Source organism: Vulpes lagopus, chromosome 4 (assembly GCF_018345385.1).
Source record: "Vulpes lagopus strain Blue_001 chromosome 4, ASM1834538v1, whole genome shotgun sequence".
Lineage (NCBI taxonomy): Eukaryota > Metazoa > Chordata > Mammalia > Carnivora > Canidae > Vulpes > Vulpes lagopus.
The window spans coordinates 13,810,533-13,827,063 of NC_054827.1; the positions used below are offsets into that span (position 1 = coordinate 13,810,533).

General features: G+C 41.3%; 1 long non-coding RNA gene and 1 pseudogene across 1 annotated transcript in view; one reads left to right on the forward strand and one right to left on the reverse strand.

Moving 5' to 3' along the window:
- Window positions 1-5,522: 5,522 nt before the first annotated feature.
- Window positions 5,523-5,994, forward strand: LOC121489624 (annotated as a pseudogene).
- A 9,909-nt stretch (window positions 5,995-15,903) lies between these two features.
- LOC121489625 overlaps window positions 15,904-16,531 on the reverse strand; it is a 28,458-nt gene continuing 27,830 nt past the window's right edge. The window contains exon 3 of the long non-coding RNA XR_005987373.1: window positions 15,904-16,213. This is a non-coding gene — a long non-coding RNA (uncharacterized LOC121489625). The remainder of the gene's footprint in view (window positions 16,214-16,531) is intronic.

Sequence of the window (16,531 nt, forward strand, 5' to 3'; positions counted from 1 at the left end):
CCGTCAAGGTTTTTGTGAGAATTGACATATATGTAAAACAGATTGCACAGTGCCAGATAAATAGAACTGCCCGGGAAATAAATGTTATCTTCCCCGAAAGGGCCCACTGGGACCTTCTCTGATCCCTGGGCTGGACCATGCCAGGTCTAGTACAGTCAATTCCTTCCGGCCTGTGTGCTTTGGCCAATTCTAAAGAGCAATGTCCTGACAACTCTCAGAACTGAGTACAGCTTGAGCCACTTGCCCCACAAGGGCGGACAGTTGATGTGTCTTCAAGAGAATGAGGGATAAGAGAGAGTCCACATGGGGGAGTCACAAAGGAGTTATGGGGATTCCATGTGAACTTCATTCATTCTCTTCTCTTGGATCTCGACAACTTCCCTCACTCCTAGTTTGATATGACTTGATCCCAATAATTTTAAGTACATACATAGTGAGAGGAGTTTTAGCCTTTCTCTACCAATTTAAGAGAGTGAGTGGGATTGGACATGGCTGAAATGTTCTTGGAACATTGTGGAAAATAAGCCACAAGGCTCAATCTACACTCAACCAAGTGGAGTATTCTCTCCTCGACTCCGTCAAGAATATCTGAATAGCTGAAAAAAGAAGGAAGGGATTGTGGACTTAAATTATAGGGGGCCAATTCTCTGCAACTTCCTTCAGTGCACTTGCAAAGGCATGATTCCATTTAATCCTTATCCCTCTCAGGGGTTTAGTCCCCAGGTCATAGATGAGGACATTGCTTGGAGCAACTGCAAGGACAGAGTCTTGCTCAGACCCCGGATCTCCTGACGCCAAGACCAGTTTTCTTCTCCCTCCTCTGTCCTGCCTCAGATATGGGTCTCAATTCCCCTCTTCTTGAGCAATGAGCACACATGACAATCATCTGATTAAATCCCCACATGTTATGCCCTGCTTGACCTTTTAAAAGGGTGACATACTACATTGTTTAAGTGCCCATTTTCCTATGATCTATGCAGAACTTGAAGCTTGACCCTGGAAGAATCTATTTGAGGCCTATGGCCTTCCTTTGCTTGAGTTATCTAATACGCAATCCCCAAATCTGGGTAAGACAACTGCTTTCCCCAAACTAGCAGGAGCAGATCTGAAGCTCATCTCTTTACCCTTTCTTTCATTTGTGGTTTCTAGGTACAAGGGTGAAAAGTCTCCAGCTCTGCAGAACTGCTAACAGATAAATATTTAATAGAAAAGAGCACTGGGCTCAAAGTCAGGGCAACATTCTGCTGGGTCAGCAGCCCTCACCTTTGTCCCTGTACCATCCTCATTGAACACCCCAAATCTGCAGGCTCAACCTCCATCTGGCCTCTGGGGCCAGTCCTGTCACAACCCAGTGAATTTAGCCCAACAATGACACTCTTTTCTGGCCCCTGCCTTGTATGTTCTTCCTTTATTCCCCAAAATGAACCCCATTGTTCACCTGATCGTTGGGTTTCTGCCCTATTTCTTAAGCTTAAATGTCCATGGTTGTCACTTGCCAACCACTTTAGTCCCTGTGGGACTGAGTTTCTGAGTTTCCCTGAGTTGCCACTAGCCCTCCCAGAGGCAAGACATCTATTCCTGAAAATGGCCCAGTGCCTGGGACCTGCTCCCTACCACCAGGGCACTGAACACCACCCGCTCCCAGCTTGTCCTTGGGTTCCAATAGCTGTTGGTTATACCACCTCTTTCTGTAGCCACAACCTTCAGAGACCTCATTGTTAGCAAGCCATACCCGCTCTTAGCGAAGATCTCCCGGTGTGTTCTTCAGGTGTCTGTCCCATTCTGCTAAGTATACTTAGTCCCCAGTTCTGATCCTTGTGGTCTGTCCCACTTGAGAAGTAACCAGGTCATGTGAGCCACATCCTAAGACAGAGGGGTGCAGAGAAATGGTTCTAGTCTTGGTTCTTCTACTAATTAGCTTGGTGGCCCCAGACAAGTCAAGTGCCCTCCCTGAGCCTCTTCTCTTAAACTCAGAATGGTGAAAACTAAAGGTGCTAAATGTGTGTAGTGGGGGGAGTGGTGTCTAGAACTTGAGGATTTTGTGACTGCCACACTTACACAATTAACTTATACAATGAATAAAGTGGAAGGCCATTGTTTTCAATACACAGACTCACACACCAGTGATGGTTAACTTTATATGTCAACTTGACTGAGCTTAGGAATGCCCAGATGGCAGGCTTCTGGGTGTTTCTATAAGTGTAACTCCAGAGGATATTAGCATTTGACTAAGTAGACTGAGTAAAGAAGATTGCCTTCAATAATGGGCATCATCTAATCTGCTGAGGGCTCTAATAGAAAAAGAAGGTGGACGAAGGAAAAATAGACTCTTTCTCTCATTGAGCTGGGACATCCATCTTTTGCCATCAGACACTGGTACTCCTGGTTCTTGGGCCTTTGGACTCAGACTAAGATTTACACAAATGACCCCCAATTCTCAGACCAACTTTTCAGTTTCCATAACCATATAGGTCAATTCCTATAACAAATTTCTCTTCTTTCTCTCTGAGAGTGCTCTATATATGCTTGCAGTTCTGGTGTGTCTAGAACAAAACAGAGAAGCTTGGTTGCCAGAGACTGCCAGCAAAGACAATCTCAAGGGAGCATGAGGCCCGAGAGAAGGGATGAAGCTATGTGGAGTGGGTATTCATTACTCTTTGCCCCCTCAGATCTTGCGTGAGACTCATTTTCAACATGACACTGCAGGCAGCCTGAAATCAGTTGATGACAAGATAAAACTTATTGCTCTCCTTCCCTGGAGCAAATCCCACTGCATATAACCATTACCCAAATATATAACTCATGAGGTTCCAAGCATGCTACAGTATTGTGGAAGAGGGGATTGGCACCAAGGGACAAGGTACCGTCGGGCAGTGACATGGGCAAAGGACAAAAGGTGCTATTGCCTTTTGTCCACTTCCTTCCCCAGGGCTTTGTGCTTGTAGGAGCTTTGAGCCTTTTCAGGCCTGACTGGCATGCCCTTCTGTTACTTGCACTTGTCTGGATGGCAAGGACAAGTCTACCCAAGTTTGTTTTAACAAAACTCTACCCTAGGCACATTTTAGGGCAAGGAGAGGCGATTTCTCATCAGTGCATCTAAATTACCTATTCTGGACATTTCTGAAATAAATTCTTTTGAATTGATTTCATTCCTTATACCTGGATAATTGTATAGATTTTATGGATTGGGAGGAGACATCATTTCCTACCTGTAAAAACTAATAAAGTATGTATTTCAGTTTCTTTAACCAGCTCTCATTTTTGTTATTTGTCCTCTAAATGCAAAAAGGTGAGTTTATTTTTTCAAAATTAACAACCAAATCCTTCCCACGCTCACCAGGGAGTGTGTGGATGGGGGCCGTGTTGGCATAGTGGGGGAGGCTTCTTGCTGGCCTGCTCACATCAAGTCCTTGAATCTGCCCTGCCTTAGGTGGCATGCACTAGAAAGAAAATATTCCTACCATTAACAACAATCTTGTAAGGTAGTTTAGACAAATGTTACTCTTATTCTGTAATATGTAAATGAGGTAATTAAGGCTCAGGGAGGTGAAAGGGCCTGTCCAAGATCTCATGGTTGGTTAGGATGAGAAACAGAGTGCTATCCCCTGACTTTCTCTGCCATTCTCGCTGGAACCCTTAGCTACAACAGTTCTGCTCTGATGTGGCTTGTGACCCCTCTCTCCTTACCATCTCCCCCGAGAGACGTTTCCATGCACTGAACACTTCAAGGCACACAAGGGAAACTTCTTGATCACTAACCAGCCCCAAATGAAACTGCTTTCTTAACTAAATAATTTTCTAAGAAAACAGATACAGGGCCACAGTCACAGATAATGTAGGAGGGACATAGGGACATAAGGATAGTGTTGGAGGAGGTCACAGAGAGGATGTGACCACTGGTTGACCTATAAACTGAACTCAGGCAATCAGAGTTCATGAACTCCTCACCCCCTCCTCTGGCATGTTCTGCTTCTAGCATGTTCCCCATGCTAGAAATTTCCCCAAGAACATATAGCCTTGATGTGGTGTTGAGACCATCTGGATGGTATTTTTGACTGAACCCAGTTAAGGCCTCTCTATAAACTTTAAAGATCCGGTAGCCAAGTATGGAGATCTATTCTTCCTGTAGCCACCCAAAATGGTCCTTGTAAATAAGTTCTCTTGCTTATATAAACAATCACCTACCAATCTGGGGTGTTTTGCCTCTTTCTCTGGTCCTTCCTCACTCTGTGAACTAACAGAGGTTTCCATCCTCCCTGTCTCTAGAACATGTCTATACACAGAAGGAGGAATCTGACCTAGCACTTCAGAGTTGAGGCAAATGTTGCAAGTCCATTTGGATGGTCATAGGTTCCCGGTTCCATGATCCAGCTGGAAGTTTTCTTAATGCCACTCCTTGCTGACTGACATGAGCAAATCAATGACTCTTTCTACACCTCTTGGGGGTCTATAAAATGGGGAAAATAAGAAAACTCACCTCACAAGGTCATCAGGAGGGTGAGTTGAGACAACTGTTTTGTAAACACCTTCTACAACAATGTGACCATTGTGATTGTTATTAGGTGGTTGGAGTGTGGAATATAGAAATAACAGATGGTTTCGGCTTCCTCTTCAAGAGATTGCAATCTAGGGGGAGTATACACTATATTCACAAGACAACTGGGTTCCTGAACTACATCATGTAAAACTAATTCAAGTATATCCTTCTTATAATCACAAATAGGCCAGGAGATGTGTTCTCAGAGTGTATAAATCCGTAATAATAGTGGCATAATTTTGTTTTAATGCTGCTTTTTTTTTTTAAGACCTAGCAATAGGGGCTCCTGGGTGACTCAGTGGTTGGGCAACTGCCTTCAGCTCTGGCCAAGAAATTGGAGTCCTGGGATCAAGCCCTAAGTCAGGCTCCCTACTCAGCAGGAAGTCTGCTTCTCCCTCTCTCTCTCTGCCTTTCCACTTGTGCGCGTGCGCTCTCTCTCTCTCTCTCTCAAATGGATAAAATCTTTACCCCGCCCTCCCCCCAAAAAAGTCCTAACAACATTCCTTTTGCTGTCTTTCCCGAAATTAACAGCACTGAGAATCATGGCCACTGCCAGGCCTTCTTTATCTACTGCACCTGGCTTCATTTCATAGTAACTTACGGCACATTTTTAGCACCCCTACTTTATAAAAGTTTAGATGGTATGATCATAGCACAGAAAAGATGCATGATAAAATAACAGCATTATTGTCACCAAAATCACTCACAAAAGTCTGTGCCCCAGATTCCCACCATGGTTCACCATGATGGTGACCAAGCCCTGTGGGGATTTCTGTTTACTGCTAATGTAAGTGGCAACCAGACAAGGGATTAAAAGTGGCTTAAATTTCACTACGTTGGTGCTCTGGCTCTGTTATGGCATTCTGGAGAAATCATATAAATTTGGAGGAATTTGCACTATATTTAATGCTCCCGGTGTGCTTGTTCAGTGCGGACCTGGTACCTCTTTTGTGAAGCAGCAGCTGAGGAGACTCTGGCACTTGCCATGGCCGGCCAAAAGCCCAAGGAAGGAGTGAAGACCGAGAACAACGATCATATTAATTTGAAGGTGGCGGGGCAGGATGGTTCTGTGGTGCAGTTTAAGATTAAGAGGCATACACCACTTAGTAAACTAATGAAAACCTATTGTGAACGACAGGGTTTGTCAATGAGGCAGATCAGATTCTGATTTGATGGGCAGCCGATCAATGAAACAGACATATCTGTACAGTTGGAAATGGAGGATGAAGATACAATTGATGTGTTCCAGCAGCAGACAGGAGGTGTCTACTAAAAAGGGAATCTGCTACTTTACTCCAGAACTCTGTTCCTCCAGACCAAGAAGACATCCTCAAATAGAAAGCCGTAATTTGGTTCCACCACATCCTGACTACTACAGTATAGTTTTCTCTATTCTTTCATTTTCCCCTTCCCCATTCCTTTATTGTACATAAAGTAACTGTGTATGTGCACAAGCAGGATTGCATTTTTTTAAACTAATGGCCAATGGTATGTTTTGATCAACATCAAATGGAGATGGGATGGGGGGAAATACTGCTTCTGTGAAAACACCCTGTCTCTCCATTAGTGGCATGCTCAGTCAGCTCTTATCTTTATATTCCAGTAAGTTCTTTTGCTCTCACTGTTTAACAAAAAAAGAACAACATAAAAATCCTTGCATACCTTGTTCGATTGGAGAATTTTAATGTTTTTCATTTATCATTGTAAAACCAAGGACAATTTTATACCTTTTTTGTATGTAGCTGTTACATGTAGGGCAATCTGTCTTTAAGTAGGGATAAATTACTCTAAAAGAAATGAATCCTAGATAGCTTTCCCTTCAAGTCAAGCGTCTTGTTGTTTAAATAAACTTCTTGTTTAAAATGAAAAAAAAAAAAAATAAATGCTCCCTATCCTGGGCAGCCCAGGTGGCTCAGCAGTTTAGCGCCCCCTTCGGCTCAGGGAGTGATCCTGGAGACCTGGGATCGAGTCCCACATCGGGCTCCCTGCGTGGAGCCTGCTTCTCCCTCTGCCTGAGTCTCTGCCTCTCTCTCTGCATCTCTCATGAATAAATAAAATCTTTAAAATAAATAAATAAACACTGCCTATTCAGTAAGATTTTATTACTCTTATACGTAATAGTATTTAAAATTTACATAATTCCGATATACATGAAATGTGAGTGCATGGTTCCAATGAGGACAACTTAGAGCAAATAACATTCAAGTGGCCTCTCAGCCCTGAGAATAAAGGTGGGAACAACTGAGTGGGAGGGGGGCTACTGGCTAATTGGGGAATACTTTTTGAAGAACGAACATTTTGAATACACTGAATAAAAATACATTTTGAATATGTTTGAATAGAAAATAATTTGTAATGTGTTGAATAAAAGACATAGGCTTATGACTATAATATGCCAATTCTTTGTACTACTGGAAATTGCTCAATTTCAGAATCAATAGTTCTTCTGATGGCTGCACTTATGAGGGAACCTGGGATCCTTTTTATTTTGCAAATCCTTTGGGTTTCACTTAGCAGCAGGACAAACACCCAGGGGTAGGGAAAGAAGCCACCTTCAAAGGAGAAGTTCTGCTTGAAATTCCTGGGGTGGGGAGTGGGGACAGAATTCAAACTTACTTTGTCAAACACAGGGCATGGATCACCTAATATTTCTCAATAACTAAAATAACTAAATAACCACTAATATTGCTTGAAAGAAGCTTAAGTGGAGTTTTATCTTTGGTTGCCAAAGGATACATTAAATCCTTTTGGGTGTTTGTTTGAATAATGGAATAGATAGTTTGGGTTGCTTAGGGAAACACAAGAAATATTTTTATCCCGAATGGGCAATTAAAAATCCTTACTTTAAAACAGTAACAAAATTCCTTCTTTGCTTGAATTAGCTCATTAATCAGTCAATCAACAAATATTTATTAAGTTCCTGCGATTGGAACTTCGACTTCCTTGTTTAATAACACTCGATGAATTCTTTCATATCCTGTCAAAGAAGATATGTCCTCTAGCCAGCCAACGTTTATTTTTCCCTTTCATCTTTGGACTAGCTAACGGTGTTTTGTGGTGGTTGTCATGCATTTTTGCTTTTTCCCCCCATACAGATCATTCAATCCTACGTCTCCTTCCAGTTCTAAATTTACCCTCTTAAGTCAAGAAAGGAAAGGTCACCTACCCACCTAATGTCCTAGTTCCCAAATCTGGTTGCACATAAAAAGCACATGGGGGACAGATAGATATGTAATCAAATAGTAGTCAATGTGCCTTAATCCATAGAATTTCAGTTGGGAACTACTGATGTCATTTTAAGGCAAGGACATGGAAGGCACACGCTTTGTGGCAGAGCTGGGCCACAACCGTCCACCGCACCCCGCCCCAGCTTCCTCCCAGCTCACAGCCATGTTTCAGATCCCCTTAAGCCCCCATTCATTCAATAACCTCCAGGATTAAAGAAATACGTATCTCTCAGTGAAATCCTAAATGCATTTTTGGACATACCAATTTTATTTCTTTCCCTTAGATCCCCACTCTCTAGGAATATGTGGGCTCACGTGTTCCTTAAGGGCAAGAACCTTTATTAAAAGTGACTAATAGCACATAATTGTATACTAGGCGCTATTGAAAACAAACCAAAATTCTCCAAGTCATCCTATTAGATCAAATCAATCATACAGCATTTATTAAAGGCTCACTAGGTACATGGTTCTATGCTAGGCTCTCTGGGGATAGAAAATATATTTTTAAAAAAAGAAAGAAAGAAAAGAAAGTATTCCAAAGAAACTTGCAGTCTAATTGAAGAGAAGGCACTCAAACATACAGAAAGGTAACCCAATTTGTGCAATCAGTTCTCCTCTAGGGTCTGTTAAGGTTAGCTGCTAGGACACATGAAAAGCCCCACATGTTTAATATAAATTTCTGGTACATGAGCAGCTTTCCTTCAGCACTGATTCAAGCACATAGTATGAACTATTGGTTTAAGTGCTTTAAAATGGTTAGAATCAGGGCACTTGGGTGGCTCAGTCAGTGAAGCATCTGTCTTTGGCTCAGGTCATGATCTCAGGGTCCTGGGATCGAGCCCCACATCATGGGTTCCTTGCTCAATGAGGGCCCTGCTTCTCCTCTCTCCTTCTGCCTCTTCCCCTGCTACTCTAGCTCTGTCTCTTGCTCACTCTCCCTTCTCAAATAAATAAATAAATAAAATATTTAAAATAAATAAATAAATAAATATAAAAATGGTTAGAATCATAAAGAAGACTGCCTCATGGTCCTCTTACTGAATCACTTATAAGGTGAGTCTCCTGCTTGGGATTCTCTTCAAGCATTGGGAACTCCAGGCTAAGTGTCCCGTCCAACCTTAATAACTGGGCAGGACCTCACCAAAGGTATCCTGGGTGAGGACAATGAACTTTTTCCTTGGTCTTCTCATCTTCTACTTTTACTTTCCCTTTTCTCTGATTTATCTCCTTCCTTCTTCTTTTTCTTTTTAAAAAATCTTACTAATGTATAAATTTTCAAAAGGCAAAACTTATAAATTTAATATGTGAAACCAAACCCCAAAAATATAAATGCCATTATGTCACTTCAAAGCCTTTTCTAATGAAGTACAAATGTGAAAGTAAAATGTACTGCCATTAGACAAGAAAAAGAAATAAAAGACATCCAAATTGGCGAGGAAGAAGTAAAACTTTCACATTTATAGATGACATGATACTTTATATAGAAAACCCTAATCACTCCACCAAACCTTAATAGAATCAATAAATGAATTCAGCAGTGTCACAGGATACAAAATCAATGTACAGAAATCTACTGCATTCTAATACACTAATAATGAAGCAGCAGTAAGTGAAATTAAGAAAAGAATCCCTGGGGCACATGGGTAGCTCAGTTGGTTAAGCATCAAACTCTTGATTTTGGCTCAGGTCATGATCTCAGGTTTGTGGGACTGAGTCCTGTTCAGGCTCCATGCTCAGCAGGAGCTCTCAGCCTACTTGAGATTCTCTCTCTCCCTCTCTCTCTGTCCCTCCCCTCTGCTCAGGCTCTCCCTTTCTAAAATAAACAAATAAATATTAAAAAAAAAATACCATTTATAATTGCGCCAAAAAGAATAAAATGTCAAGGAATAAACTTAACCAAAAAGGTGGAAGATTTATACTCTGAAAACTATAAAACATTGATGAAAGAAATTGAAAACGCACAAAGAAATGGAAAGATTTTTCTATGCTCATTGATTGGGAGAACAAATATTAAAATGTCCATACAACCCAAAGCAATCTACACATTTAATACAATCCCTATCAAAATACCAACAGCATTTTTCCAGAACTATGACAAATAATACTAAAATTTGTATGGAACTCCAAAAGACCCCAAATAGCCAAAGCAATCTTGAGAAATAATAAAACTGGAGGTATCACATTCCCAGATCTCAAGAAACGCTAAAAAGCTGTAGTAATCAAAACAGTAATCAAAAATAGACTCATAGGTCTATAGAACAGAATAGAAACCTCAGAAATAAAGCCACAATTATATGGTCTATTAATCTATGACAAAAAGGTCAAGAATATGCAATGGGGGGAAAGTCTCTTCAGCAAATGGTGTTGGGAAAACTGGACAACTACATGCAAAATAATGAAACTGGACCACTTTCTTACACCATACATAAAAATAAACTCAAAATGGATTAAAAGCCTAGATATGAGACCTGAAATCATAAAAATCCTAGGGAGTAACTTCTTTGACATCGGTCATAGCACCTTTTTTCTTGATATGTCTCCTGAGGCAAGGGAAACAAAAGCAAAAATAAACTATTGGGACCACATCAAAAATTAAAAGCTTCTGCACAGCAAAATAAAGAACCAACAAAATAAAAGGCAACTTACTGAATAGGAGGAAATATTTACAATTCACAGAGCCAATAAGGGTTAGTATCCAAAATATATGAAGAATTTATATGACTTAGCACCACCTCCACCCCCCAAAAAAATTTTTTTAAATGGGCAGAAGATATGAACAGACATTTCTCCAAAGAAGACATGCAGGTGGGCAACAGACACATGAGAAGATGCTCAACATCACTCATCATCAGGGAAATGCAAATCAAAACCACAATGAGATATCACCTCCTACCTGTCAAAACAGCTGAAACTAAAAACACAAGAAACAAGAGTTGTTGAGGTTGTAGAGAAAAAGGAACTTGGGGATCCCTGTGTTGCTCAGCGGTTTGGTGCCTGCCTTCAGCCCAGGGTGCAATCCTGGGGTCCCGGGATCGAGTCCCGTGTCGGGCTCCCTGCATGGAGCCTACTTCTCCCTCTGCCTGTATCTCTGCCCCTCTTTCTCTCTCTCTCTCTCTCTCTCATGAATAAATAAATAAAATCTTAAAAAAAAAAAAAAAGAAAAAGGAACTCTCTCACACTATTGGTGGAAATGCAAACTTGTGCAGTCACTATGGAAAACAGTATGGAGGTTCCTCAAAAACCTAAAAATAGAATTACCATATGATCCAGGAATTCCACTACTGGGTATTTGCCCAAAGAATATGAAAACACTAATTCAAAAAGATATATGCAGCACTATGTTTATTTCAGCATTACTTATAATAGCCAAATTATGGAAGCAGCCCAAGAGTCTATCAATAAATTAATGGATAAAGAAAATATGGGGGGGTGTGTGTTCGATGGAATATTACCTAGCCATAAAAAAGAACGAAATCTTGCCATTTGCAACATGGATGGAGCTAGAAGGTATAATGCTAAGCGACATAAATCAGAGAAAGACAAATACCATATGATTTCACCTATATACAGTGTTTAAGAAATGAGACAAATAAAAAAACCCAGACCCTTAACTATAGAGAACAAATTTGTTACTACCAGAGGGGACAGAGGTGGGCAGATGGGTGGAATAGGTGAAGGGGATGATTACAAGTGCACTTACTGTAACGAGCACTGAGTACTGTACAGAATTGCTGAACCACTGTACTGTACACCTGAAACTAATCTAACACTGTATGTTGACTATATTGGAATTAAAATTTCTTTTAAAAAGAAGCCAATTACTGCTATTGAATACAAAGAGAAGGACACAGGAGCTTTGCCAGCCTCATTGCTATGTGATGGCTTTTCATCCAACGATATCAGTAGCTCAACACAGAATGTGTGGGGATAGCCTCCTCCCCATTTCTGCAGCCCATAGAACCAGAGAGGACCGAGATCTTTGAAGGGCTCTCCTTTGTGGCCAGGTAGCAGGATCTTACCAATGGAATTGCTTCTAACACAAAGAACAGCAACAACACAAATCTTCCTTTTTGTGGGATGAGGAGGTACAGAAATGGGATAATTGAGAAAGTAGACGCATAGGAATGTTCTTTTTGGCTCTTCCATGAACCCCACAATCCTGACATGAACTACCACTCGAGGCCAGGTGTAAGAATGTGACCCTGGATACTCTCTCTGGCCAGGTGAGTTAGTGCTGGACAAATCATATGAGAAAACAGATGTATGTACTACGTACTTACGTGTGTGTATCTATATCAGCTTTCTTTTTTTTTTTATATATCAGCTTTCATACATACATGGGAGATGTTTTTTTCTGATTCTGCAGTATATGCTTACTCTAAACTAAAAAATTCATGAAAATTTTAGAAAAGAAGAAAAAAAACACCATTGCTCACCTCCACTGCCCAGAGGCAAACCACATTTTTATACATCTTTTTCATGTATGTGTATATGTGTGTGATACATATCTCACGTAATTGGGTGTACATTTTATATCCTGGTTTATAGTCAGCTTTTTGGATTCAAACTTATATGATGAGATTTCTGTCTATCCCACTGCAAAATCTTTAAGGACATTATCAGTAAAAGCTGATATGAATGGACCATGGTTTTCCCAATCATTTCCTATTATTGAGCATTTCAGTTGCTTCCAGTTTCAGGTATAGCACAAGGGAGAGTCCTGATTCTTATGTGTCAGTTGTTAGGTTTCTGCAGCATACCTTAAAGAAAGCATGTGCCTGGATGCCCTGCTCTAATCCCCTTAGGGGAACTGCTAGGGATGGATCTGCTTTCAAATTTTGCAAATCAGTGGCTGTGTGTTTGAACCTGTTTTAAAGAATGTTGTATCTCACCGCCTCTAGATAGGGATACGCTGTCTGGTTGGAGTAGAAGGCTCCCTTCTCCCACATGCCTTGTCTAGGAAGAGCATATATTCTGATTTACCTGAATGGTCCCAGTCTATGCCATTTAGCCCTGTGCAAAAGGTAATAGTGCCCCATTTCACGCCCTTAAAAGTGTTTGCATTTGGAAAATGAATGATTCAGCCACCATCTGACATCCTTCCTGCTTTGATTATCTAACTTCCTGCCATGGAGACATGTGAGGCAACTGTGTGCCCCTGTCCATTGTGAGGCAGTGGTTTCCAGGGCCTGCAGAGATCAGGAGGAGCAGCAGGGCATTCTGGGTCTCCCTAAAACTGCACACCAAGGACATGATGTCCATGAGGCACGTAAGAGTTTCCATCTTCCAAACACCATGTAGCATGTGATAGAAGCATTTTTATTAAAATTGATGGAAACTGATTTTTGGATCTTCTATTTTTTATATATTGCATGGAGTCAATCCATTTTTTTACTTCTATTAACTCAAGAGTATAAATATATAGCTATTTTACTTGTGGTTTCCTATACAGCATTGCATGCACAATGGCTATTAGATTAACGCTGTGGATTCACTGTCTTTAAGATTGACATAGAAAAACCTGATAAAATTTGTGACAGTTCTGAGGCCAAAAATGTTCCTGCTAGACAGAGCTAAAAGAAGGTAGTGTTGAACTGGATCGCTGACAATAGCTGCATTCTGAATGCAAGCATTAAAATAGATTACTTTGTTATTTTTTATCTGAGTAATCAACATGGCATTCATTCCCTTAAAAATAGAAATAATTCCATTTTTATCCAACATGAAAGTAAATATCACCAATAACTCCATCCTCCCAAATAAGCACTGTAAGCATTTTGGTTCATATTTTTCCAGACTATATACTATAAATGCAGTTATCAAACAGATGTGAGATAGACACCCCTTTCTCACCTTGGGAACAGCATTCTCTTATGTAGAGAAGTAGCTGGACATCTGACCACAGTTTCCCTCCTGCAAATGTCCCTGAAGGATGTTCCTTTGCAATCATGGGCTTCCACCTATGCCCATGTTGCTGTGTGGGAGTCTGAGCTGTGGTGTCCTCCAGCCAGAGCCTGGGAAAAGGTATTAGGACAAGCCTTCTTCACCCTGTGCCACATGACCTTTTCTACCTCCACCAGTGTAGCACACAAGATGTGGGAAATTGTAAAAAGGAACTACAATGACTTGCCCACCACTGTTCACAGCAGCATTATTTAGAATAGTCAAAAGGTGGAAATAGCCCAGGTGTCCAACAACAGATAAATGGACAAACAGAATGTGGTCTACCCATACAGTGGAATATTACTGAGCCTTAAAAAGGGAGGAAGCTCTGACACATGCTACACCAGGGGTGAACCTGAAAGACATTATGCTAAGTGAAAGAATCCAGACACAAGAGGACAAATACTATATGATTTCATTTATATGGGGTACCTAAAGTTGGCAAATTCATAAAGACAGACAATAGAATAGAGGTTCCTGGGGGTGGGGGAAGGGAGAATGGGGAGTTACTGTTTAATGAGTACAGAGTTTCTGCTTGGGATGCTGAAACAGTTCTGGAAGTGGATAGTGGTGTTGGTGGTACAACATTGTTAATGTACTTAATGCAACTAAATTCTACATTTAAAGAGTAAAATGGTACACCTTATGTTATATATATTTCCCTATAAAAACATCTAAAAAGGGGGATGCCTGGCTGGTTCAGTGGTGAGCCTCTGTCTTTAGCTCAGGACATGATCCCAGGGTCCTGAGGTCGTGTCCCACAACAGGCTCCCTGCATGGAGCCTGCTTCTCCCTCTGCCTGTGTCTCTGCCTCTCTCCATGTGTCTCTCATGAATAAATAAATAAAATATTTTTACCCCCCCCCCAAAAAAAGAAGAATTACAATGGAAGACAGTGAATGCTAAGGTTCTAACTAAAAATAGTCTTTCTCACGGCCCCTCCTAACCTAATCTACCCAGGGACACTGCCTACCCCTTCAAACGAGGCTCATGTCTACCATCACTGCACTTATCCTCAGATAAACTGTTCAAAGGATATTGCTTCTTGCAGTAACTAAACTTTGAGCCACACGATTTTGATAAAAATTAAACATTCTTCTGTTCTCTGCCCTTTATCCATCCAAACAAACAAAAACAGAAGATGCTAACAGCAGTAAGGCATATGACAGACTCACCTACAAGAAGGAAGGTCTCCATCAACCCTTGACCATTTCTATTCCCCAAATCACTGCCACCTGAACTCTGCCTTCATAGGCTCAGCCTGACACAATTTGTCCTTTACATTTTCATCACTGGGTTATCATGTCATTTCTTTGGGAAAATGAAGTGATGTTTCCCTTCCTCTGTGGGTTTGAACAAATAGCCCAAGGGGAGAAAGAGTATTCTTAAAGGGGGAAAACTGTACTTCTGCTCTCAAGCACCTCAAAGACAGACTGCCTTCTCTGGACAACCTATAAGAATTCCCAAGAAGTAGTGAGACACACAAGGAATGATCAAGTGGACAGATGCCTTCAAACATGCCATACATGTTCTGCTCCCCTCTAGTCTTATTCATATAGTGTCACAAAGCATGCCTTGTCCCTCCAACAGGTTAATTGTTAAGGAGTCCTCAGGGAAACAACAGTGCCCATCCTTGGCAAGAGGTAAGAGTGAAGAGAATTCTTCCAAGAATTTCATTACTCATTAGCTGAGCTGTGGCTTCTGTGGCGTGTATAACTGGCACAAGATGCTGCCCATAGCAGGCCTGGCTAACTGGTAGACAATTTCTAGGAATTCCAAGGTACAGTCATTCTGCTAATTTCTCAGAATTCCAGGCCAATGCCAAGATGAAGTCTCTCCTCTCTGGCTTATGAAATTAGACTGACAGCCAGGGCCAGGAGGCTGGCCAGAGGGGTCACAGGAATAAGCAATGAATGCAGGGAATAGAAGCCCATCCACACTGAGCCCATTTGGCAAGTACATCAGGGTCCATTCCATTCCACCACTAAAACCCCTGCCTTCAATTTGGGCTTAAAAGAGACATTTCAGCATCATATCTTTCATAATGACTGGCTTCCCAGACTTGTGTCCCAGCAAAGTTGCCCTAATGTCTTAAATAGGTTTTCTTCTCCATTCTGTAGAGAAGTTGAAGACTGTGGTTAGAGGAACAAGAAATGTATCCAATGGGAGAAGCACCAGGGGTATCCCTGAGAACAGAACAGTGGCATCTAATAGGCTGTGTCCATACTGGCTATAGAACTTATCCACTCATAATTTCATTTTTTAAAATTGTGTATATGTGTGTGCATACACGCACATGCATGTGTATAAGGCACAGCATGCAAGGATGACTTCTTTTTACCCTAGTATCTCAGTTTACCAGTCTTCTCGGGGTCATAAAACTTTAAGTGGTTGGAGAGGTGGCAGCTGGGCTAAGGGGCTGCTTGTCGTTTGAGCTGGAGACAGATTCAGTGTTTGGTGAACTCTCTTCCAGCAAGGTCTTGGGTAGTGGAGACATAGGAGTATACCTAGAATGGCAGAAGGAGAAATTGTAGAGAAAGAGACTGAGCACCACTGCCATGGAGACTGGAAAGGTGGGAGAAGAGAGTAGATTTAAGAAGACTTTTGAGGGGCTTTCATGATTTGTGGTACCATGGATGCCCAGAAACATCCATGGAAAGTCCATGTGTATTACACTGTAACAGGACAGGAACAAAGGGCTACAAACCATCTCTAACATGGGGTGTCAGAAAAGACCTTACTCAAGAAGCAGCATTCAAATTTTATCTTGAAGGATGGGTAGGAATTTTCTAGAAAGAAAGAGATGGGTAGGGAAGTGGGTCTCA